Source organism: Silene latifolia, chromosome X (genome assembly GCF_048544455.1).
Source record: "Silene latifolia isolate original U9 population chromosome X, ASM4854445v1, whole genome shotgun sequence".
Lineage (NCBI taxonomy): Eukaryota > Viridiplantae > Streptophyta > Magnoliopsida > Caryophyllales > Caryophyllaceae > Silene > Silene latifolia.
The window spans coordinates 318,076,158-318,100,075 of record NC_133537.1 but is presented as its reverse complement, the minus strand read 5'-3'; the positions used below and the strand labels follow the sequence as shown (position 1 = coordinate 318,100,075).

Sequence of the window (23,918 nt, the reverse complement as noted above, 5' to 3'; positions counted from 1 at the left end):
TGCCAATCACCATCTCTGCGACAGGAGTAGTCTTCGGTTTCTTCGAAGGATGAACAACTTGAAACCCGGCTTCTTCTTCTCCCTCGGTCAGATGCTTCTCCTTCTCTTTCTCTCCCTCGCGAACCTTGTAGTCGGTAGGCTCGCGCTTCCTCAATTTCTCCCGCTCTTCCGGAGTTGTAGCCTTTCTCCACCGCATATAAGAATCCGACACCCATAAAGCATTTGCGGAGAAATTCAAGAACCACATGTTTCTTTGGGCCCATTTAATAGCCCACTCTCTTCGGCTTTCGGTAGTAAGCGCCATAGCAGTCTGCGGGACGGTATCAAGCCTCGGGATCGTCTATTTCAGCCCAACTTGTCTCATCAGCCTTTCCGGGAAGATGCACACCATAAACTCCAATCCAGGAATGCGCACGGACCTAGTGGGATCCAAAGAAGACACTCCAGTGACGGACTTAAGGTGCCACCACGGTACGACCCACCTGATCAACGGGCCATCATCACTCTTCAGCTTGTTCTTCCAATAATCACAGACCCGGGTGAAGTCCACCATATACAACCGCGTCCTCATCGCAATCGAACGAGCGTGATAGGAAAGCGCATGAACTGGGGGCTCGATCAATCGGAGCCGCTCCATAAGCCAAACCTACCAAAAGCAGGTATTAGACATAAAAAAAAAAAAAAAAAAAAAAAAAAAAAAAAAAAAAAAAAAAAAAGAAGAAGAAAAAAGTGTCTTTACCTGCAGAATGACGGGACTCCCCAAGAATGGCAGATCACAGTTGGATTTCCTATTATCCAAGCCCAATATGATCTCTCCTAAGTTTAAGCAAACTGGGCTCCTGCGCAGCTCCATCTGCTCAACAAGGCCCAAAAGACGGGGATCACCTCTCAAGTCTTCATCAACATGCCCTTGGAAGACGTACACATGCAACAAGCAAAAGCCAAATGCCCTCCGCCTAGCAACATGAGAAACGGTGGGGTCGGCCCTATTGATAAATCGATTTATGAAGTCCAACATTCTCACACCTTTTGAGGTAACTAGATGGTCCACCTCAAGTCTAGTCAATCCAAGCAAATCTCTAAATTTGCTTTTGTACCCTTGAGAAGTAGAAGGAATGGCAGGCAAATGTTCGGTGTCCCATCCACCAATAGCAGCAATTTCTTCAGGAAAGGGGCAAATATCACCTCCAGGGAACGCAAAAACATGGTAATTTGGGTCCCAATAGTCAAGGCAAGCATCCAAGAACGGTTTCACAACCTTGATAAGTTTCAAACTCAACAATGATCCAAAGTTATAAGAGCCCATATCATGCTTCTCCATATTTGAAAATTCGTTGGTCCATTCCTTCAAGCGGATCTCCAAAGTATTCATGATGAGAAAATTTATTTTGAAGAATTTTGTGTATTTAGACGAAGATGAGATGGAAGATTTGTGTGAATAAACGCTCCATCAACGTTTCTATTTATACTAATTGCTGTTTCCAAAAATCTGTCAGAACGGAACAACCTGGGAACAGGCGCAGCACCTGCTGCGCCTCTTCAAAGGGACGCAGCTCATGCTGCGCCTCTTCCTGAGCTTCACTTCTGTGATTTTCCGCGTTGGATCTTTCCTAATTCCATAACGAATAATTTCCTATTCCTACAGGTTATTATTTTGGTAAATACGGGAAGATTACCATGTTTCAGGTTTCCTAATTTCGCGGGCACGCATTTCGAGGCGACATCGACATTTCTGCCACTATATCACACTTGTATATTTTCATTTTAGGAAATAAATTTCACTTTCATTTTAGGAAATAATTTGCATTTTAATTTCAACTTGTATATATTGATTTCTATTCTTTAATTTCATTTCTAAACTTATAGATTTCTTTTTTTTCTTTTTTTAGGGGGTAACCCTCCCTACCGTCCGGTCATTTCCGGCAAAATTTTTGCATTTTTCGCGTTCTTTTGAGTCTCTCATTTTGCGCTAATTAAGGCCATATGTATATAAAAATGTATGCTTTGCGTGTTTTTTCTATGTAAATTTCGGCAGCATGACGGCGTAAACCATCATCTACCAAACCTGTTCGAAACTAACTGCGGAGATACAAGCAACACAACCCGGCAAAGGGCACTCAGGCCATCGTATATATACCAAACGGAGGAAATGTACAAACTGGGGGCTCGAGCCCCAAAACAAAAGTCCAAAAATGTTCAAAATGATAGTCCCAATGTACAAATGTACAAGACACATCCAACAAACAAAAAAGCTACACAAAACTACTGCTGGGCGCCCTCCAACTCTGCAACTCTCGCCACAAGAGCGGCGATCTCGGCATCCCGAACCTCGAGCTCCCTCAACACGCGAGCTGTCTCCTCCCGAGACTGGGTCAACTCTCGCTCCAGCTCGCGGTCACCCTAAACGATAAATTGGCTCATGTCAATCAATTCAAGCAAAATTAGAAAATCAAAAATCAAAAATGGAAACAGGTGTAAGGTTCATACCTGACGACCTCGACCGCCGACAAGTGCCTCGACGGCAGTAGCTCGCAGCCGGTTGGCCACCCTCCACAACGCCACAAACCGAGACGGCGCAACCTGCATTTTCAAAAAGAAATTGTCAAACAATTGAACAAACTCAACCAAATGTGTTCTTACACAAAGGATATATAAATTAGAGGCTCACCCTCCGAATCAGATGCTGCCAATCGTCCAGGCCAGCATCCGTCACGGCTACGTCAAAGTCACGCAGCTCGGAGATCGTCGTCCTCCCGGTCGCGTCAGTGTACTCGAGGGTCTCGGGGTACTCTGGGGGCTCGATGCCCGCCGCCTCGACCTCCTGCAAAGATAAATGGTTCTCATCAATCGATGATCTTTAATCATTCTCAAAAAATCAAATCAAAAGGAAAAATAAAAGATACTCACCACTACCGGCCAGTACGCCAATCTCCCGTAAAGGAACGCCGAGTAGTCCTCACCAGGAAGAAGAAGGGCGTCACCACTGGCACCAGCCAAGTCCGCCTCCCTCTCGGCCTCAGAAGCCTCCTTAAACATCGTCCTGGGAGGATCGACGGGAACCGTCAACACGCCCCGCGAGCAGTGACGAGCTAAGCGCTCGCCCAAGTACCACACAGGACCCATCGACGTCCTCAACAGCAGTCGGCCCGAGCTCCTAGGTCGAAGGACCTCAGCCACAAAAGGAGGCGCTCCAGCGTACTCCACCCAAGGTCGGGGCACCCACTGTGACAAGATAAAGAAAGGATCATTCCTACGATCAACTTAAAAGCAAATATAAGAAGCATGAGCAAATATAAGTGAGAGGCTCACGCTGCTCAGCTGAAGAGCGTTCACGTCCCGCCGGTAGACGGTGTGAGAAGAACGCTTGCTCTTCGTCCGGCACATCACCCAATCCCTCACCACGGGATAGGCCCTCTCCAGCGGCTCCGTCCTCTTGGGCGCGAGGCTCGGGAAGTAGGAGTACACCCACGCCTGTAAAGCAAAATAATCAATGACGATCTTTCGTAATTTGATAAAGAAAAGGAATTTACTTTGGTCTAAAGGTAGGTTCATACCTCCAGCAGTAGTCCAGGTCCGACAGCACCAGGAGAAGTCCCCTTCTCCATCAACTCCGGACGAACCATGGCCCTCATGAAGCGGATGAGGACCGCGAAACCAGCAGTGACCCAGTCCCAACGTCCTAGGGAACTCAGGTCAGAAAGGAAGGGAAGAAGCTTCGTCGACAGCCTCTCGCCCTTGTCTCCGAGGTAAATCGAAGACAGAAACCACCAGAGCCACAGACGAGCCCTCTGCTCAGCTGTACAGGGAGGAGGAGCCGTCTCCCTCCCATCAATCGTCACCAGCGCCGGGGTCTTCCCCGCAAAGTAGTCTCGAACGTAGGAACTGGGTATCAAACCCGGCACTGTAACAGCCTTCGGCGACAAGTTCCAGCCGATCAATCTCCTCGCCTCGGCCGAGTCCGCCCTCATGGCAGTCTCCGGCCACACCACCTCCTCGGTCCCGCACGACAGACCAGAAATCATGCCGTAGTCCTCCAAAGTGACTCCCACCTCACCAAAAGGCATGTGAAACGTGGAAGTCGTGTCCCAGAATCGGTCCAAGAAAGCAAGGACCAGGCTAAGGTTAGCCCGCAAGTTCCTCTTCGCGATATCCCTCCAGACCTGAACCAAAGGACCGAACGCTCCACGCTCGATCATGGCCCTCTCCTCCGCCGACAGCCGCTCGTAGTGCTCCATCGCTGTCGTGTAACCCGAGAACGACCTGATGTTCCCGGCCTCCTATTATGATTTGAAACAAAGCTATCTTTAGTTTTGAATGAAATTTGAAGGAAATTTGGACAAATGAACGAAAGAGGATGAGTAATGAGTAGTGCATTCCTATTTACCAAACTCTTCACCGTCCTGTAGGACAGGTGACCCTCTGCAGCCCACACCAGGTGACTGCTCTCCCAAGTCTCAGCCCACGCAGGAGCTCCTCTCAGCTGACGACCTCCTCGTTCGACGTTGGCCCGTCTCGGGGCCTCCTCCTCCTCGACAGCCTCCTCCTCGTGAGCCTCGTCCCCAGCAGCCATCACCGCGGCGGTGAAGGCCTGCTCCATAGCCTCCTCGACAGTGGCAGCGTCGATCTCCATGGGAGCTCTCCCAGAAGTAGAAGCCTCATCACCTGCAATATTAAAGCAAGTTTAGGCCACGTCACATGACGACAAACCTTGGTTAAGGGATTTTCGAGCCTTCGGAAGCCCCGAAGCCGATCTTTTTTTTGCCATCCTTGGCCATATTCCCACCTACCCGACCACTCATGTGATAAATTGGGTCAAGTCAAGCCTAATTCGAAGCCTAGTTCCGGGTTCGAGTCGAAATTTCGACAGCATTTCGCTATAATGGCGATTATGCCCTTGAAAAGTGTCCTGAAAAAGCTGTCACAAACCAAAATTTCGAGATGGTAGAAAGTTTACCCATCATTCAAGGATCCCAAATATCAAGTTTCATCGCAAATGGGCATTCCTAAGGCTACTTTCGAAGCAATTTACGGCTCAGCTGTGAAACCGTCTCAAAATTCACTCAAAGGCTCAAAACTTGATGAAAATTCGAAACAAATACATGGTTATGTTACTAACACTACCTACTATCCATTTATAATGTCAATTTGACAAGGCAAATTCATTTGGGGGAAAAGCCCCAAATTTTCGATCGAAAGGGTCATAAACCCTAGGTTTTTCGGCTCAAAATTGGACAAATGTAGAAGATTAATGCAAGATTGAGACACATACCTCGATTAGTCATGATTAATGCGAGCTTTTGAATCAAATCTTGGCGGAAATGGTGAAGATTTGAGAGATAAATGAGTGATTTGTGTTTCGAATAAAAATGAACGAAGCCTCCTGATTTTCGCGTTTTTACGCAGGAAAACCAAATTGGGGAATAGACGCAGCAGGCGCTGCGCCTCTTCCAAGAGACGCAGCTCTCGCTGCGCCTCTTCCTTTCGTTCCCTCCATACGAATTTTCAAAAATTCGTTATGAGTTCATTATTTGTGGGCCCATCTTTGGTGCGCCTCTTCCCCGATGTTATTTTCATTCTTTTGGTCCGTTTGGCGATTTTCTTTCGTTCCGGCCCGCATTTCCAAGCCCGCAGCAGACTGTTGCGTATTATTCATTCATTCCAAGACCTTCTGCTTGTCGCAACGAGCATTGGTTCCCTCACAGAATTCGACACACCTTCATTATGTCTCCAGCGAGAGTAAGCGGATATACTTTCCCTCTCATGACGAGAAGAATAATTCCCAATCGTGTCTCTAGCGAGAGTAAGCGGACATACTGTCTCTCTCAAGACGTAAGGATTGACGATCTTCCTAAGCAGATTTCCTCCCAGCAGTTCCCGCCTGTGTCCTGCTACTCGCAATTATTTCCCGAAGACTACCCAAAGCAGTTTTCCTCTCAGCAGTTCCCGCCTGTGTCCCCGCGGAGTGCGACAAGGGTGTCGTTCTCCAGAAGTTCCCAAACCCCAAAACCTTCTTTTTTTTAGGTTCGTAAACCCGAAATTAGGACTTTCTAACTATAGGATCCCAATCCTTTTAGGTTCATAAGCCTTCAAGTTCTCAAACCAATAGAGTTCCTATACCCAAGCTTTAACTACCCTTAAGTTGAACTTACTTTAGGCCTCCTTCCCGACGATGCTTTCCTTTAGGGTCCCACACCCTAGTACCAATCCTTATGTATCCTTTAGGTCTTACCCTTAGCTCCCATGCTCAACCTTAGCTCCTACGCACCTCCAGAAGCATCTCGAGAAAGAAGTCTCAGGTATGGTCTCTCCTTATGGCTGGCGATCCTCCTTACGTAGTCTAATGGACTTTAAACGACCCTCCCCGATAGTCGACAGACTCTAAAATGTTCCTGACGACAGGTCCTTGGCTCAGACCCCTTGAGTCGCCTCGCGTCGCCATAGTCGTCAGGTTGTAATCTTCGATTGACCTGATGGCTATACTTTGACTTTTGCCTTGTCCAAGCCTCAGTCAAAGTGAGGGCTCTGTAGATACCTCATTTCTGCACCTCCCGCAAACCACCCGGTGATGATTGGGCCGCATGTTTGATACGCGGAATGATTTGTGACAGTTCGTAAGATTATCGTCAAGTGATTGCTCAAATATTAATGTTTACCTCTTAGTTGTCATCTACGTCCCGATACGGTCGTTTTGACAGTAATTAGAGTACATTCGGAGTCCGGGCCTAAAACCGTCTCCATTTTCTGATAACCGTTAAATCCCGAGTCAGAATGTTCTGGAATGTTCCGGATATTTCTATTCCATATTTCATAAATTTTATCTTTTAGTAAGCAATTTCCCGTAATATTCACATAAGATATTAAGGAAAAAACCGGATTATTTCCGTCCTACCATAACTCAAACACATAAATCTTTCTTCTGCAGGAGGAAACCACTTGGGAAACAGACGCGCGGCGGTCTTTGCGCCTCTTCCAAGAGACGCGATGGGCTTCTGCGCGCCTCTTCCCAGGCCCTTTTCTGCATGTTTCTCGTATCTTTTTCATATCTTTCTGAGATACACTTCCAAAGAGTCTCCGAAACCCTAATTCCTTCACGTGATTAGTATAAATAGGAGCTTTCGCTCCTCATATTTCTCACCCGAGTGTCCGCCCTTCTCTTCTCCCTTTGCATTCTAGACTTTGTTCTTACTTTTTGGCGTCTACGTGCTTGAACTTTCGACCACGTAAGCTCGGATCCTTCTGAGTACCAGCCTCTCCGTTTGCATGACCGACCAATTTGACCAACTACACAATAATCAACTTAATTAATTAATCGTTTTCCTCTTACGAGGGCACTTTCTTTGCATTCGCGTCGAGCATCACTAATCGATATCTTAGTCCTTCTCGTTTCGTCAACATGTAAGTCTGAGGGTGTATAATCTCTCTTTATTTATTGTATTTATTTATTGTATAATCACAATTGTAAGGTTTATGTCGAAAATACCATTAAAACCGATTTCTAAAACCATGCTTTAAAACCACTTTTTACGGATTTCCAGTAGATAACCGTCGAGAAAGGACGCAGCAACTGCTGCGCCTCTTCAAAGGAGCGCAGTTCCTGCTGCGCCTCTTCGTGAGGCTGCCGCAGTTCCTGCTTCCTTTCTTCTTCGTTCGTCCTCTATTATTCGTTCCAAAATCCTTTTGATTGTTTCATTTGTTTGTTTATTCTTCGCCATAATAAGTATATAATTCACATGTATTACATTAATCATCATCTTTAACATGCTTTAATCATCACAAATCCGACTCAAATCCCTAATAATCCAATATTTGCGGGTTTTTGTCATTAAATTCAATTCCGGGTTGTAGAGATTCAATTTGTTCATATTGGGTTTCTGGAATTCGTCTTTGATATAGTTTTCATCTGCTTATTAGCATGTTCGTCGTATATTCGTCATTAATCCATCGTATCTAACTTAATTGATTGAATTAATTTGTTTGACTCATTAATATTTTTCACTTCTGTCATTATTCCATCTTGTAATTAATTCGTTTGCATCCGTCTCATCCATATTTTATTATTTTCATGACCCATTCATTTGTTAAATAACCTATTAATCACTTTCATCCGAGTAAATAATTTAATTAATCATTAAATCATCAATTAACATTAACGGCTTGCAATTACGGCTTCACGACGGCGAGCCAAGGAACAGGACGCGGCGTCGCGCGCGCTATTCCAAAGGACGCAGCTCATTTGCTGTTCTGGCCGAGTTACGTCCCAACTCCGTTTCTGCCTTGACCTAGTTTAATTAGTTCACGTATTAACTAACTATTATCAGTAATATCACGCTAATTCCTGTTCGTTAGTTTATTTTATTCTTTTATTCTTTTTTTCTCAAATTATCCGTTTTAAAAGGTATTTTCGACATAAATCGCCTATTCCTTTGTAATTAATGTAATTTATATTTATTGTAAGTTTCTTTTATTGTATTTATTTCTCGTATCATTTTTATGCCTTCCCATATAATTGAGCATTAAATCCTACTTTGACCCAATTGCATGATTAAATTAATTGTCTACCGACTTAGCCTAATATTCACATGTTAGGATTAAAACTTGGATGTTGCATTGCATGCATATAATCGACGATATATCAAGTACGAATAATTTCCCTAATCATTAGTAGAGGCCGCTATCGAGGCGGGCGGGATTAGGTGTTCGATCAAAAGAGCTTCCTAATACGTACCCTCACCCCTTACTCCAGATATCTGTGAACACCCGTGTTCATTGGCATCCACGAGAGTCATTCTAGACATAGAATGCTAAGGGTAACGATTGCTTAGTGTTCATGTCTCTACTTTGTGTCTTGACATGACGCGAGGTACTCGAACGGTTCCAATTTCCCATAAAAATTGGTGGCGACTCCATACAAATGCAAACGCTTGTTCGTTCCCAAGCGCCCCCGTGGCCCATGTCCACGGGGATCAAGGACAAGAGCCGAGCATCTAAGTTGACAACTGAACAAAGGAAAGCTCAAGACCAGATTTGAAAAATTATGAGTCGGGATCTGTTTTCTTTTCTTAGTCGAGTCGAGTCTAGGACTTTCTTTTCTTGAAGTTGAGTCGTTTGTCCCGCGATGACCTAGGGTGTGTCCTAGGAATCGTTCCTTTGAGTCTGTTAAGCAATTGCCTTTCCAATAAAAGTTGCAGTTAATTTCCAAATATGTCTTGTTTCCAATCCTCAATCATTCCAAAATATGATAAAACGCACAACACACTCAAAGGCATCCATGGGGTGGAAATATGTCTCGTTTCAAAATGTAAGGTACACTAGGATCCTGTGTTTGATTCCTTTACCTATTCCATGTCTGGCGGTAGAATACCTCCATCAGAACCAATGTTTGTGACAAGCTTTTAGATGATTCTATGACAAACCCGGACTAGCTCCTTGTTTCCCCTATCGATGATGGAAGGCAAGCCTTTTCCCCAACAAAATCATCCCATCTCGAAGAGAGAAGATATCAACCCGTTCTAACAAGGAATTGTTAGTTCCTACTCAAATTAGTTGGCGAAGCCCAGTTTTCAAGGTGTATCCATTTATGACTAAGAGAATGAATAGAAGATCATTTTCAAAGAGAGAAAAAAGATGAAAAAGAATGAAAAATGAGAAAAAGAGAAAATTTGGAAAAATGAAAAAATGAAAAAAAAAAAGAAAAATGAAAAAAAGATGAAAGAAAAAGAAAAAAGAAAAAAGCTGTTGAAGTTATTGCGGAATGCTTTTGGTTGGATGTCGAAGTTACGGAAGCCATAAGTCAAGTCAAGTACCCATAGTTGAAGTTCAATGGGCGAAGCCCAAAAGCGTCAGTAGTAACCTCTTTACCCTCTAAGTCCTTCCTGAGACAGTTACAAGGGATAGTCAGGAATTTTGAGAATCATTCCGCTTGTGTTGTTACACCCAGCCTTTAGGGTCCAGACTTGGAAATTTGAACCCACATCATTTTTCAACCCATTTGCACTAGTGGTTCATCAAACCCGAGACACCCATTCCAACCACATCAGCAGCCATAGCCCTTGGCCTTAGCACCACAAAACAAACCTTCAGAATGATGGTTAACCATTCCAACTTGTATTACCAAGCTCCACATCCCAAAAGATCCAAGCCTTTTACACCTAACCCCAAACACGGGATTTAACGGTACCTTACAGGCTAGAATGGGATACGACATGATACCTTAGGTGAAACCTTTGAGTGTGTACACACAATCAAAATGCCATGTTTATGCACCAAGATCGAACTACGTCGGATTTGATTTCGCTCCACGCGAATACGTAGGCAATCTTTCAGAATAAGGGATTCAATCCACCCATCAACCAAGTTGTCATCTTGTCGGTTTCTTACGGGTCTTAACCAAGTCCAAATGAAGCCACCTTTGTTTGAGTCAGTCTTAGCACTCGATGTAGGCTAGGATAAGGATATAGGTTCAGATGAATAGTATCAAGTCTCAGAATGAGCTTTATCGAACGGTTTAGGCAAAGATGCCGAGTCATATAGATGTAGGTTTGTGTTGGGAACAGAAAATATGAAAAACCCGCTGAAAAGAAAGAAGGCGTGGAAGGAAAAAGTAAAAGCCCGCTGAAAAGAAAGAAGGCGGTGGCAAGAAATGATGAAAAAACTCGCTGAAAAGAAAGGAGGCGAGGAGAAGAGTGGCAGAATGTTCCCAACAAGAGTGATGTGTGATGTCAAACTGTTCTCATAAAATCAGTCTTTGTTTAGTGTCTGGGCGAAGCCAACGTTGTTGCTCTGTGAGTTTAATCCACCTTGTCAATGCCAAGTGATCTTGATTCCCATGTGCCCTCGGGAGCACGCCCATGCCATACGATATCTCCGTCCCAAGTTCGACGACCTTGTGATTCCCATTTGTCGTCTTTTGGCGCCAGAATGGCCAATTTACATTTCTACCCCCAGCAAGTCAATATTTGAATTACAACCCGTGCACACTTACGGTTTTATTTTCCTTTTTTGTTTTACGGTAGCGGGCTACGCCCACGTTGTTTACGGGACATACGGAATGTCTGAGTCGTATTTCATGCTCACCCATCAAGGTTCGATTTCAAAATGCCAAAGATTTCAGAATTCCGAAATTTCAAAAACTTTTTGCGAATCATGCATAGATGATCCAAGTAGTGGAATCTTTTCAGGTCGATGACCCCAATCTTTCGAAATTCAAAATTTCAAACTCAATTTTTGAAGGGTCGATGGCCCAACATACCAAGTGATGTAAAATTTAAACTTCGGGTCGATGGCCCAATTATTCAAAATTTTCAAATTCAATTTTCGGGTCGATGACCCAGTCTTTCAAATAATCTAATTTTAAGATCGATGATCCAAATGTGCTTATGTGATGATTATTGCTAGTGCGTTTTGTGTTTCAAATATAGCAGGATATGCTTCAACTGTGGGATCTAAAGTCTTCGACTTTAGAGCCATTGCAAATTGGGGGCTCTGAAGCCGTTGGCTTCAGAGACCATTATCAGGATGTAAAGGATGACATCCACCAAGAATTCAATTCAATACAAGAGTATGAAATGGAAGAATTCCGTAGCTGAAAGCAAATGATGAAAGCGGCGACAACCTCCTTGGAAAGTCTCGTCCTATTCGGACAAGCGCCAGCAGATGATAAATTTTGGGCAAATGTCAGCAGATGATGAATTTTGGACATACGCCAGCAGATGATAAACTTTGGGCATGTGTCAGCAGCTGCCGAACTACGACGCGGGTTTGATTCCGTTAGAAACGGATACGTAGGCGCCCGAGGATAAGGCTCAACCCATCATATATGCAACTTTATGGGTCGACGACCAACAACGATAATTTGACACAACAGAAGCAAGAGTCAATCCCCAGCGAAGTTTCAGGTATGATCTCTTCTTATGGTCAAGTGAGCTTATATACGCAAGTCTAATGGACTATAAACGACCCGCAGAATCCTCAGGTCGAAAGGGACCTGGGGTATACTTTGACTTTCGCCTTGTCCAAGCCTCAGTCAAAGTGGGGGCTCTGTAGATACCCGTATCCGTCGATATTGGAATTTATAGAGAACCCGACAAACACTCGATGATGATAGGACACATGTATTTATTAGTTGTCATTGTCATTATTTGGGTTCATTTTACGATGTAGAATGTGCGTTGTCGACGGAGTATTTTATTAATTTAAATGATATTTAAATTAAAGCTTTTTTAAGGTGAATTCATTTTACTTTATTTTGAGTTTATTTTCTCAAGTTTATTTTATTGAAAATAAAATAAATATTTGATTTGAAAAATCATTTTATGAGTATATTTGATTTGAAAAATCATTTATTTTAATGTGTTAATCGATTTGAAAAATCGAATTTGAAAATCGAAAACTCGTTTTAACCACGCGTTTTGGAGCTCGATTATAGCTCGGTTTTTGAGCCCGTTTTCTTTACGAGTTGGCACGAATCTCGAGTACACTAACCAACCTAGGCCTCTACCCATCCAACCCCAGTTCGAACCCCCATACCCACGTCCCAAATCTCGCCCCAAACATACACAAAGCAGCCCAACTACTTCCCCTTACCCGCGTTAGCCCTTCCTCTTTTCCAACCCGTTTTGTGCGCTTCAAAGCTTGACCCAAACCCGCCACAACCAACCCAATTCTTGCCCCTCATTACCTACAAACAACCCATCACTAAACCCACCACAAAACCCATCCAATTCCCGTCCCAAATACTCCATAAACAGCCCGCAAATAACAAGCAGCCCCCCCCCCCCCTGTTTTGCGTGCTCAAACCCGAGTCCAAAACCCGCTCTAAACACCACTTAAACCCGTGCCCATTAACCCTAAACCATACCCTAATATCCTACCCATATTACCTTAGCTTAACCACCAAGCAAACCCCCCATACAAACCCTAAAAACCCCACGAAATAGCTGATGGACAGCAGCTATGCGAAACAGGCCCGACTGCTTGTTGCCCTACTTCTACCCTTCGAAACTCCTTATAAATACCCCCCCTTTACCATACATTTATTCTTCTAAGTTCTCCATACATACTAACGTCACTTACAAGTTTTAAACTCCAGAAACAAACCCTAATTGCCTATCAAAAACTCTCGACAAAACCGATATACAAAACTGAGAATCAGTTTGTGTGTCCTCTTTGGAACCCTTCGTTCAACCCTCAAACCTCCATCAAAATTCGAGTTTCTTGTTCCTAATTAACCACACAACATCCATCCACATCTTAGACAAAGATTCACGACCCAAATTGCCCTTGAGAGTACACGAATTCCCTCGAAAAACAGAGTGACATACACTCTGTTTTCGCGGCTTTTCCTGTCTGTCCAGTTCTGTTTGTGCTCGTTTTTTGTGCCCAATAATTCAAAACGAGCAGGGATTATTTTAAGATATTTGTTCTCCTCTCTTTCTAGTTTTCAAAACATCTTTTAAATCTAATTTTCACCGTGAAACGAGTGAGAAATTGCAGTTTGAATGTTGTTGTCCAGATTTGCAAAAAAACGTGTTGTTGCTTTGTTCCTTCGTCGACGACGGCCTCTCGAGATAAAATCTACGATCTATTACGACCCAAGACGGTGTCAACGATACATGTAGGTTTAGGGTGCATCAAATCCTCTTCTTCTCCCTTTTATTTCGTTCTTTTTTATGTTTGTTTTTTATTGTTTCGTTTTATTTTGTTTATCGTTTGTTATCGTTAACTATGAAACTAGTTTAGTCCGAGTATGAGTTAAAGTACCACCACAAACACCCGCGTTGACTTGATATGGGAAATAAATCCGCCACATCGGTCGGTTGTACACCCCGTCTCATTTACATATCCTCGTGTTCAAGGTAGGGCATTAATAAAACGATTTCTAACTTCGTTCCTCGCTTTTGATCCCTCGTTTGTTTCGACCAATTCGACCTACCCTAGGACCCTTCGCATGTTAGTTCGACTTCTGATTGTTAACATATAACTCATTTAGACGACATTAGATCAATTTAATAACCTAATTAAACATATTAGGTGGCATCAACATAGCTTTAAAAATCAACAAACAATTCTATAACTTAATTGAACGCATCTCTCTTTTCACTCGATTTCTCGCTAGCATAGGAGTGCGTGATTAGCACCTTCCTATTAACACTCGATGAGTAGCGTTAATATCGTAACTTCGTGACCTAATTCAACCCCTTTAGGCCGTGTAGAATACACATTCGCGTGACATCTTTTCAATCGATCAATGTCGTTTCTAACTTGTTTTCTAGCCCGCTTTCGAACTCGTTTCGCAATTATTTGATCTAACTAATGAACTTGACCTAGGAACTAGGATGGCCATGGTTTGGCCGTGAGGTTGGCCGATTTCTTTGTCCTTCTTGCTTCGTTTTTTGTACCCATTGTTCTTTGTTGTTTCGTTGCTTGTAATTTATAATTTGCCCATCGAGTTGTAACTTTCAAGTTTGTTTTACTTTTATCGAGTCAAAAGCTTCTTCAAAAACCTTAGTCTTATTTGGTTAGATGGTTGTGCTCCAATTCGTGTAAGAGCGTAGTAAATCGCATGTTGTTTAAAGCGACATGGCCCGATTTATGCTAATGCATGCTTTGGTGTGTGGCCCTATGTCTAATTCGATAAGATTAAGTGAAAGCACACATCACGAGGAGTGACCCAAGGCCGTGAGTCATGTAAGCCGTGGGCCACCCCCCTTGTGCACGTTTCCCTAGGCCGAATTGGCCGTGTAATGTGTCGTGTATGGTTTTGTGTATAGCGTTGTATTTTAGATCGAGTTGTATCTTTAATTTATCGTTGTGTCGGCATGAAATTCCTAGGTTGTAATAGGATAGATCCCAACGGCTCCCCCATTCCCCTTAAGCCTTGTTTGCTTTGTATGTTGTTAGATCAATCAACCCACATGCTAAATTACAACTTTGACAAAGTTAGTTTAATTGCATCTAAATCGACATAGAAACTTCGCATGTTAGGGTTTTAAAAACGATGTTTGCATATCATATATCGTAGTAGCTATGACCTTGTTTGAAATCCGACACTTGACTTAGTAGAGGCCGTTATTGACGGGCGGGGTTAGGTGTCCTTATGGGCTTCCTAACACGTACCCTCACCCCTTACTCAAGATCTATGGTTTGCGGATCCGTCTAAATACCATTGGATTACGAGAGTCATTCTAATCGAGTGATATAGGGTACAAGTCTTTATCTTTAATCACTCGTAGTTGATTGGCTTTATGCTTTTCGATGAAAGGTGTAAAATTGACTTGAACGGTTCCAAGTTCCCAAAAAACTTGGTGGCGACTCTAATTTGTCTTAATTTGATTCGAAAGAACCTCGAGTCGATTATGCCTAGTGTGGATCCCGCGGACGCAGTTCCCGCGGGCGTTGTCCACAGTGAGTTACAAACATATAAGGTGGAGTAATTGAATTTCCTCTAGACTGACGTGTTAGCACATAAAAATACCATCCCTATCATGGCAGTTTGATTCATGTAATATGCGAGCCTGATCCATGTCATTTGTTAAATAGACTCTCTATTTCAGGTATCTCCTGATTGACCATATGTTTAGAATAATGTGTCCGTTTCGGTTTGTAAATTCCATAATATGTGAGTTCAAAAGCTCAACAAAACTTTATAATTGATCTTACATAAGTAAGTTGTTACTTTTAGTAACAATGGCATAAGGAGAATCGAATTCATAGCTTATGGACATATAATGATCTAATCATTATAATTGTCTATTTGATCAATTTAAGTCGATAATCTTATGTTTCACGATGCAAGTAGTGTATGATGATAATTTTAGAACAAAGGATACGATAAAGTAGGTGACTTGGGTTGCAAACCAAGTCACCAATATCCAAAGCACAACGATTGTTTAGAGGCTACAAACAAATTTCCAAGTCAAACGAGGAAATCAAAATAGTTCTAAAATCTCAAAACACAACATGAAAATAAAGACAAAGCAAAATAAAGCCAAACTTCCATAGATCTAGCACCATGGTCGACTACATCTAGCTTCCCTCAAGATCTTCTAGGCTTGCTTTTCTTTGCCCTTATCCTTGCTAGGATGCCCTAATTACAATAAAAAGGGTAATCATCACAACTTGTATCAAAATACCAAGGTTGAGATCGAAACATAAAAGATAGGGATGGTTATTTACCTACTGGAATAACCTTTCCAACTTTAATATCGCCAAGATATTTTGAACAATTTCTCTTCCAATGCCCAACACCACTACAATAGTGGCATTTATCCCCGGACGGGGCACTGTTCTTGGGCTTGGAGGAGCTAGCTTCACAAGCCTTTCCTTTGTTCTTGTATGGAGTTTTCTTCTTTTCCTTATTGCCACTTTTCTTGAAATTCCCTTTGCTCTTAGGATTAATATTTAGCACATCCTTGGTGGTGCTAACACTTAGCCCCATGTCCCTTTCGGCTTGCACAAGCATTTTGTGCAACTCATCAAGGGAAACTTTCAAGTTTTTCATATTAAAATTCAATCTGAATTGAACATATGCCTTAACCTTGTTTAAGGAATGAATAATTCGATCAATGACGAGTTCCTCGGGAATCTCTACCTTAAGTAATTTTAGAGTCTCAATATACTCCATCAACTTGAGCACATGAGGGCTAACTTTTTTGCCCTCCTTAACGTTGAGATCAAAGAATGCGGATGCCGCTTCATATTGAATGATCCTTAGAGCTCGTGAAAACATGGTCACAAGCTTCGTATAGATCTCATAGGCGGTGCTAATCTTTATAGAACTCATTTGGAGTTCGGCCTCCATTGAGAAGATCAACACATTTTTTATCGCGGCCGACTCCTTTTGGTAAACCTAATAGGCTTGCCTAGCGGCGGTGGTAGACCTAGCATTAGGTTCGGCGGGAGAGGCCTCGGTTAGGTAACGAAGCTTCTCGTCACCCTCCGCGGCCAAGCAAAATTGAGCATCCCAATCGGCGAAATTGGACCCATTATTTTCTAACTTACAACGATCCATGAAGGATCAGAGCCATGAAACATTGGTGAGAGTGTTTGAGCTAGTGGTTGCGGATGTGATTGGAGTTGCCATTGCAATTGAGAAAACGATTTTGACTACAAAAATAGGAAGTGGAGGAATTAATAAACATTTATCGTTTTAATAATACTTGTAAACATTTTAAACAAGTTTCAAGCATTTATATAGTGACCTCTACCCAACTATTATAAATGATCCCGAGATCCAAATTCATATCAATTCGGGCACGGTGAGCCGATTCATCCCTTATCAATATAACTCGGTGGATTAACTCTTTAATCGATTCTACTTCTAGAACTTTCGGTCGATAAAAATTACTTTAATATTTATCTTTAGCCCAGAACACATGCGACTATGGTAACGAATACTTCCGTTGAGCTCAATCCAAATTTCGATGTAATAACTTTTTACTACCCACTTACCCAACGTAACAAGTTTAGCACCCCGGTGAGCCGAGCCTACTTCCTTATGAAATTGGGACTCATGGTTTCTACTATTTGGTAAGACTAATTCTCAATTATTATTTAGTGAGAGGTCTTGTCAATTTATTATCTATCACGTTTTAAGTGAACTAAAGCGGTTAACTACGATAATTATAATTGACACGGTCGATGACTCGACATGAAATGCATGTGTTGTTATGGCGATAGATTTGGCAATGCATGCAACATATTAAAATAAATGCAAAGCAATAATAATAAATTCCTACTATGGCCTTCCTAAAATAGAAAATCAAATAATCTATTACATATCTGAAAACCAACTCCTTTGGTCCCTTGAATCTTCGAGTGGTACGCCTCCCAAGAACACCGTCTTCGTCGGAACACCTTTCCGAATGGCACCGTCTTGAAGAAACTCCATAATTACAAATAATAATAAAAATACAAAGCTATTCCTATTATACATTTGTAATATGAAAAACTAGTAAAAATAAAAGTGATACGAGATCACATTAAATTACAACCGAATCAATATTCCCTTTCATCACGGATAATATCGATTTAAAACTAAGGTCATACTAAGATAAAATTACATAATTCAAAATTATATAAATAAAAATACATTCAACAATTGAAATATGCAACATTATAAAATGTATCTATCATGCCAAATTATGTGCCAAATCGCTCTATTTTAACTTATACCAATTATATAACCCGGTTTTATGGAAATGTGTGATAATAACTTCTTAATATCCCAAATCAATACTTAAATCAAATTTAAGCTCAAGTTAATTATCCTAACACTCTTAGGACTCAAAATTAGTTATCACTCAATTTTTGACAATAATTTCATGCTCATTTTTTACCTTAAAATCATAACATTTATAAAATAAATCCAAATTAAATTACAATAATTTCAAATTTTGAATTTTAAATTTTTGACATTCTGTAATAATTCCATGACACTCATAATGTTAAAAATCATGGTTAAAATTTTCGAATTAATTTTGAGAAAAATATAGTTGCAATTTATCGGTTTTTATCAAATAAAACATCTAAAGTATCAAAAAATTAATCCAATCAATTTTAAAACTTTATATCTGATATGTGGGATATTCATGCAATCTAAAATAATTTTCTCATTCCATGTAATTCGTTTTAGCCATTTATGCTAAAATAGTCACTATTTATGCCATTTTTACTCTAAAAATTCATAAATCATGCAAAATGAAATCATTTCATCTCAAAATTTACATACAGTGTTTAAATAATGCATGTGACAATATATTAAAATCTCATGGCCCATTTCGAAGTTTTACCATATTTAACTATTTTACCTTCTTTAATCCATTTTTATCTCATAAAAATCATAAATCATGCAATATTAATCAAATTAATACGAGATTTTACATACAATAATAAAATATGCATTTGAGATTAAATAAAAGTTTCAAGGTCAGAAACTAAGTTTATCCATTTTTAGTCATTTAATCTCCATTTATGCCATTTTTATCTCATAAAAATCACAAATCATGAAATATTAATCACATAAATACTAAATTTTACATACAATACATAAAATATTCATGTGAGGTCATACTAAAAAATTACGGCCATTAGTTAGATTTAACTATTTTTAGTGAATAAAAGTTCATTTGACTAATAAAAATGTAATAAAATCACTAAAAATCATTAAAATGAGCAATAAATTACCATAAATCATAAAAATGACCTAAAAACATTTTAAGACCAGAATATATAACATGCCTCATGATTTCGTAATTTACTCTTATAAATCACAAACTTTTAGTTTTATATGTTAACATTTTAACTCGGAAAAACAATAACCGATTATGCACGCAACATCCTATGCTCTGGTACCAATTGTTAGGTTCATAAACCTCTAATTAGACTCTTATAATAATTAACTAATTAACTTCTTAATATATGTTCTTTAGATCTAGTGCATGCATAACAAAATAAGAGATTAATAAGGAAAAACAATGTCCCTTACATTGTAGAGTGGCTCGAAAATAAGGGCACAAATAAGGTCACCTTTTTTATTTGTTCTTGAACTATAATATGTTGGATGATCCTCCAAAATCCCAATGTAGAGATCCTCCTTTGATTGCACCCAAGACTAATCCCTTAAACTAGTATATTAATTAACTAGATTAATATAGTAGTAGTACCCTTAAAATAATTCTAATAATATACTTATTACTACACTAGTAATCTTATATTGTGATTAGAATTTATTATGAATAATTTCTTATTTCTAAAACAATTTTAGAGAGAAGTGGGAGAGTTGTGTGTAATTTGCATGTAAGGAGAGCCATGAATGAAGTAGAGAACAATTCTCTTATAGAAAAGAGGAGGGAAAACCGGTGGTACAAGGGCGAAATGCCAAAGGATGGCATCTTCCCTTTTACTTTTTGTCTTCACAAGAAAATAGGATATGTAAGCTAGTATGTATAGGCATGATTACATCTTATTTTATCTCATAAAATAAAACAACCACAATCCACCACAACTCCCTCCATTTTGGTCCACTTCACATAAAATGGACTACCATTTTATTTTGTTAATTTGTCATTTGTCACACAATATGTCACATGTAGTATGTTACATGTTATTAATTAATTTAATGCATACTTATCAAATAAACGTCATTTTATTAATTAATTAAATCACATACAACAAATTGACAAGTGATACTTGATCACATAAATAAAATGTGTTATATAATTATAATTCACAACATCTTGTAATTATAATTAACCATTCATTCTTATCTCAATTATTTCACAAACAATAATCAATTTTAGTAATAAAGTATTTCAATTACTTAAATAAATCTCATTTAATCTCATTACAATAAGATATAAACATTCTCTCTCACAAATGAATTATTCAATTTTAAGGGATTGATTAACTTGTATCGTCATACAATTAATCAATTTGTCTATTACGGAAATTGTCCTTTAGTTGTGACCTTAAGGGACCAACTGATCACCATGCACCGTCAAAGGACAGTAATGTCTAACTCTAGTTAGCTGATCATTACTGATAAATGTTGATCAGTTGACTATATAAATGAATCATCCCTTATGTATTCTTAATATGAGATTTAAACATGTGATCGCACTATTGTTGAGGACACATACTCCAACATTATAATCAGTAAATTACAACATATTATTATAACTACAACTCATTTATGTAACTTTTTTTATAGTTTTTACAAGCTCAATTAATTTAACCATTACAAATGTCGTGCTTTAGCACGGGATCTCAACTAGTAATTAATTATGTGGGTTGATGTTCCAATGATAAAGTTGAGTATGAAACTTTAACCATTGTTATTGCCCTTATATTAATGTCTTGATTGATTCATCAGTAGTTAATAAGTATATGTCTCTTTAAAATTCAGCAAATTTTGTTTTAACAAAGACAATAGTACTTTTTCACATATAGATTTTACTTTTCACGTACACTCATTTACTTTTCATATCATACCATTTTTTCTAAACCTAAAACGAATTAACTGATATATATAAGTTTTCCCCGACATCAAATCTAATCCCTACACTTATAAAAGTTTGGACTTCTTCTACTATTGCTATGAACAGTCCTCACCAAATCCCAGCCCTTCATCCCTAATTCAACATCCTATCCCTCCATTCTCCACCTTTCTTCTACACCACTCACCATCCTCTCACTCATTGTCTCACAACAACTTCCGTTCTTCCGACTCACTTTCCCTCTCACTCATCACCTAACTCATCGTCTCTCTCATCGTCTGGCTCATCGGCTCACACATCGTCTGACTCATTGTCTCACTGCTGATCTTATCTTCACCGCAACGGATCTTCTAGATTGGGGTTTCGAATTATGAGCTTCTACTTCTCCTTATCATTCTCCCTTTGCTGGAAAAATGAAACTCCTTTTTTTAAAAATTAGAGTTTCGATCTCGATTTCAACAACAATTTAATTTCGGATATTTTGTCTGAAAAGGGCGATTTTGAATTCCATTTTTATTCTTTAGTCAATTTGATTTGAATCCGTTATATACTGATTTTTTGTTTTTGAAATTCATTTTCGTTGTTTATTCATTTCCCTAATTTGGATTTTGAATTAATTTTCTATTGTGTTAGGGTATTATAATGATTCCTCAAAAAAATTTTCATTTGGGTGCAACCGTTTTTTTTTTGCTGATTTTTGGTTTGATTGGTGATTATTTATGCTAAGCATTCCCCATTTCAGCAATATCAATTCCTTTCTTTACTCATCTTTACCATGTTGATTCTTAGACTTGCATACTCATCTTTAACCTATTGCTTGATTCCGATATTTGCAGGCGACCATTGAGTGGTGGGATGATTGCACGACCTCTGCCCATTTTCGAAAGGATTCCTCATGCTTATGAGAGTGTGGGGTCACTCATTTTCGCCTCTTGGTAGTTATGGAGACAATATTTGAGGTATTCAAGATCATCGTTGTGCTCAACATCATCATATTGCTCATTCAACTTCATAATTTTTTAAATTCAGGTGTGTCTTCCCCTTCTTTTCTATTCCTTTTTTTGTTTTTTCGATGTTATTGTCTTTACTTTACATTGATCTTTGCCTTGCTATTCATGTCTTTTATTTATCTATGTTTATTGGGGACTTATATCACCCGACCTATTGTTTCGACATTGTTTACTATTCCCATTATTTATGTTTGTTCATTACTTTACAGTATCAGATGATTGGGGGTTTGGGTGCGGTAGTTGTGTATGGATATAATCGGCTATTGGTTAACTTTTAAATTTAGTGTGTTAGCAGATTTTACTTTGGCTTATTTCAGTTGTGTTTACAGGTTTTACTTATGAGAAAAGTAACTTGTATGACGGTCTCATTCTCTTTGCTCCTTCTGATGATGGTAAGTTTGGTAGCTCTTTTGATCTTTTGCTTTTTTCCTTCAGTTATTTTTAAAATATAGGGCAGTTATAAGAGTCTGAGTCTGTAAACGAGTAGTCATCACCCAAGTTGTGGGATCCTGGAAAACCCGAAGCAGCTTTGTACCGGGCTCTACTTTTGCCTCTCTCCGAGTCTGATCATAGTAGGCATGGTAGCTTTTTTGATATATTTATGCGTTTGAGATTGTTTTTTTTGTTTCTGGAGTTTCATGTCAGGTATCAAGTTGATCCATTTCTACGCCACCTGTATTATTGAGTTATAGGGTTTTTAATTAATCATCTAACTACTTTTCATTTCATGTCAGGTCTTTGTCAAACAGGATTGTAGATACGACCATTCAATTTCTCCTACATAGGTATCATCTACATGTCCCTTTTCGATTTACATAGTGTTTTAGCAGGATTTCTCGCAGAGACAAAGTCCTGCCAGGGAAGTAATTGCAGGGCAATCTAACTCAAAATAACTAAGCATGACTAGTACGATTGACAAAGTAAATAACGAATAGTAAAGCAAAACACAAAGATTTATACGTGGAAAAACCTTGAGAATAAGGGACAAAAACCACGGGCACCAAGCCAGGAGGGATTGTTACTATGATTTTGAGTATCCTGACAGGGAATGTGTGTGTCAGGCTAGGAATAGAGTATGGTTGTTTAATAATAATGCTATGGTAGTTTATGATTACAAAGATGAGAGTAAAATGCGAGTGAGTAAGTAATCCTTTCTTCTTTCATCTTCTTGCTATTTATAGTGGCCTTCTTCTCCTTTATGATTACAAAGATGAGAGTATAATGCTGGGTTGACTGCTTCATACTTGTTGTGGGTTTTCTTGAATAAGTCTCCCGCGTAAATATGAACCACTTTTCTGAACATTAGCTGTTGCCTGACGCGTCCTGGTGGTGCTTAACATGTGGCTTGGTGAGATATCTCTTCAGGCCTGGCCTAATAGATGTCAGACCTGTCTTTCCCTGCTGGCTGGCGCCTGGCTGGATGCCTTGTATTAGATTGTTTTTGTTCAGACTTGGCTTGGTCGTTGCCTAATTGTTGTCTGGTTAGGCAGGATAATTCTGGGCCCAAAAATTGCCCCTTATCTTCTTATTCCCAGTGGATCTGGCCAGGGATAAGGAGATAAAAAAATTCGGGCCAGGCAAAAAGTATAAGAATATTTACCGGAAAAGAGTTTGAGTTCCTTTCATAGCAAATCATTTGCTTTGAAAGATTTGGGACCAGCGAAACAGATCCTTGGGATAAAAGTTATTCGTGACCGAGAGAAGAAACTCTTATGGTTATCCCAAGAGAGATATATTGAGAAAGTCCTTGAGAAATTCAAGATGAACAATTGCCAAGTCGGTTAGTATGCCACTTCGGTTAGTATGCCACTTCCTGGAGATATATTGAGAAAGTCCTGGACATATCAAAGTCAGTAAGAAGCAAAGTCCAGTTAGTGAGAATAAAAGGCAAGAGATGCAGAATGTCCCTTATTCT

At 39.9% G+C, this 23,918-nt stretch overlaps 1 long non-coding RNA gene across 1 annotated transcript; it reads right to left on the bottom strand.

The window, feature by feature from the left end:
* Window positions 1–2,337: 2,337 nt before the first annotated feature.
* LOC141622000 (uncharacterized) lies at window positions 2,338–2,806 on the bottom strand. Its single transcript, XR_012532819.1, has 3 exons — window positions 2,669–2,806; window positions 2,488–2,580; window positions 2,338–2,400 (listed from the first exon to the last, which is right to left on the bottom strand). It is a non-coding gene; the product is annotated as an uncharacterized LOC141622000 (long non-coding RNA).
* Window positions 2,807–23,918: the final 21,112 nt, after the last annotated feature.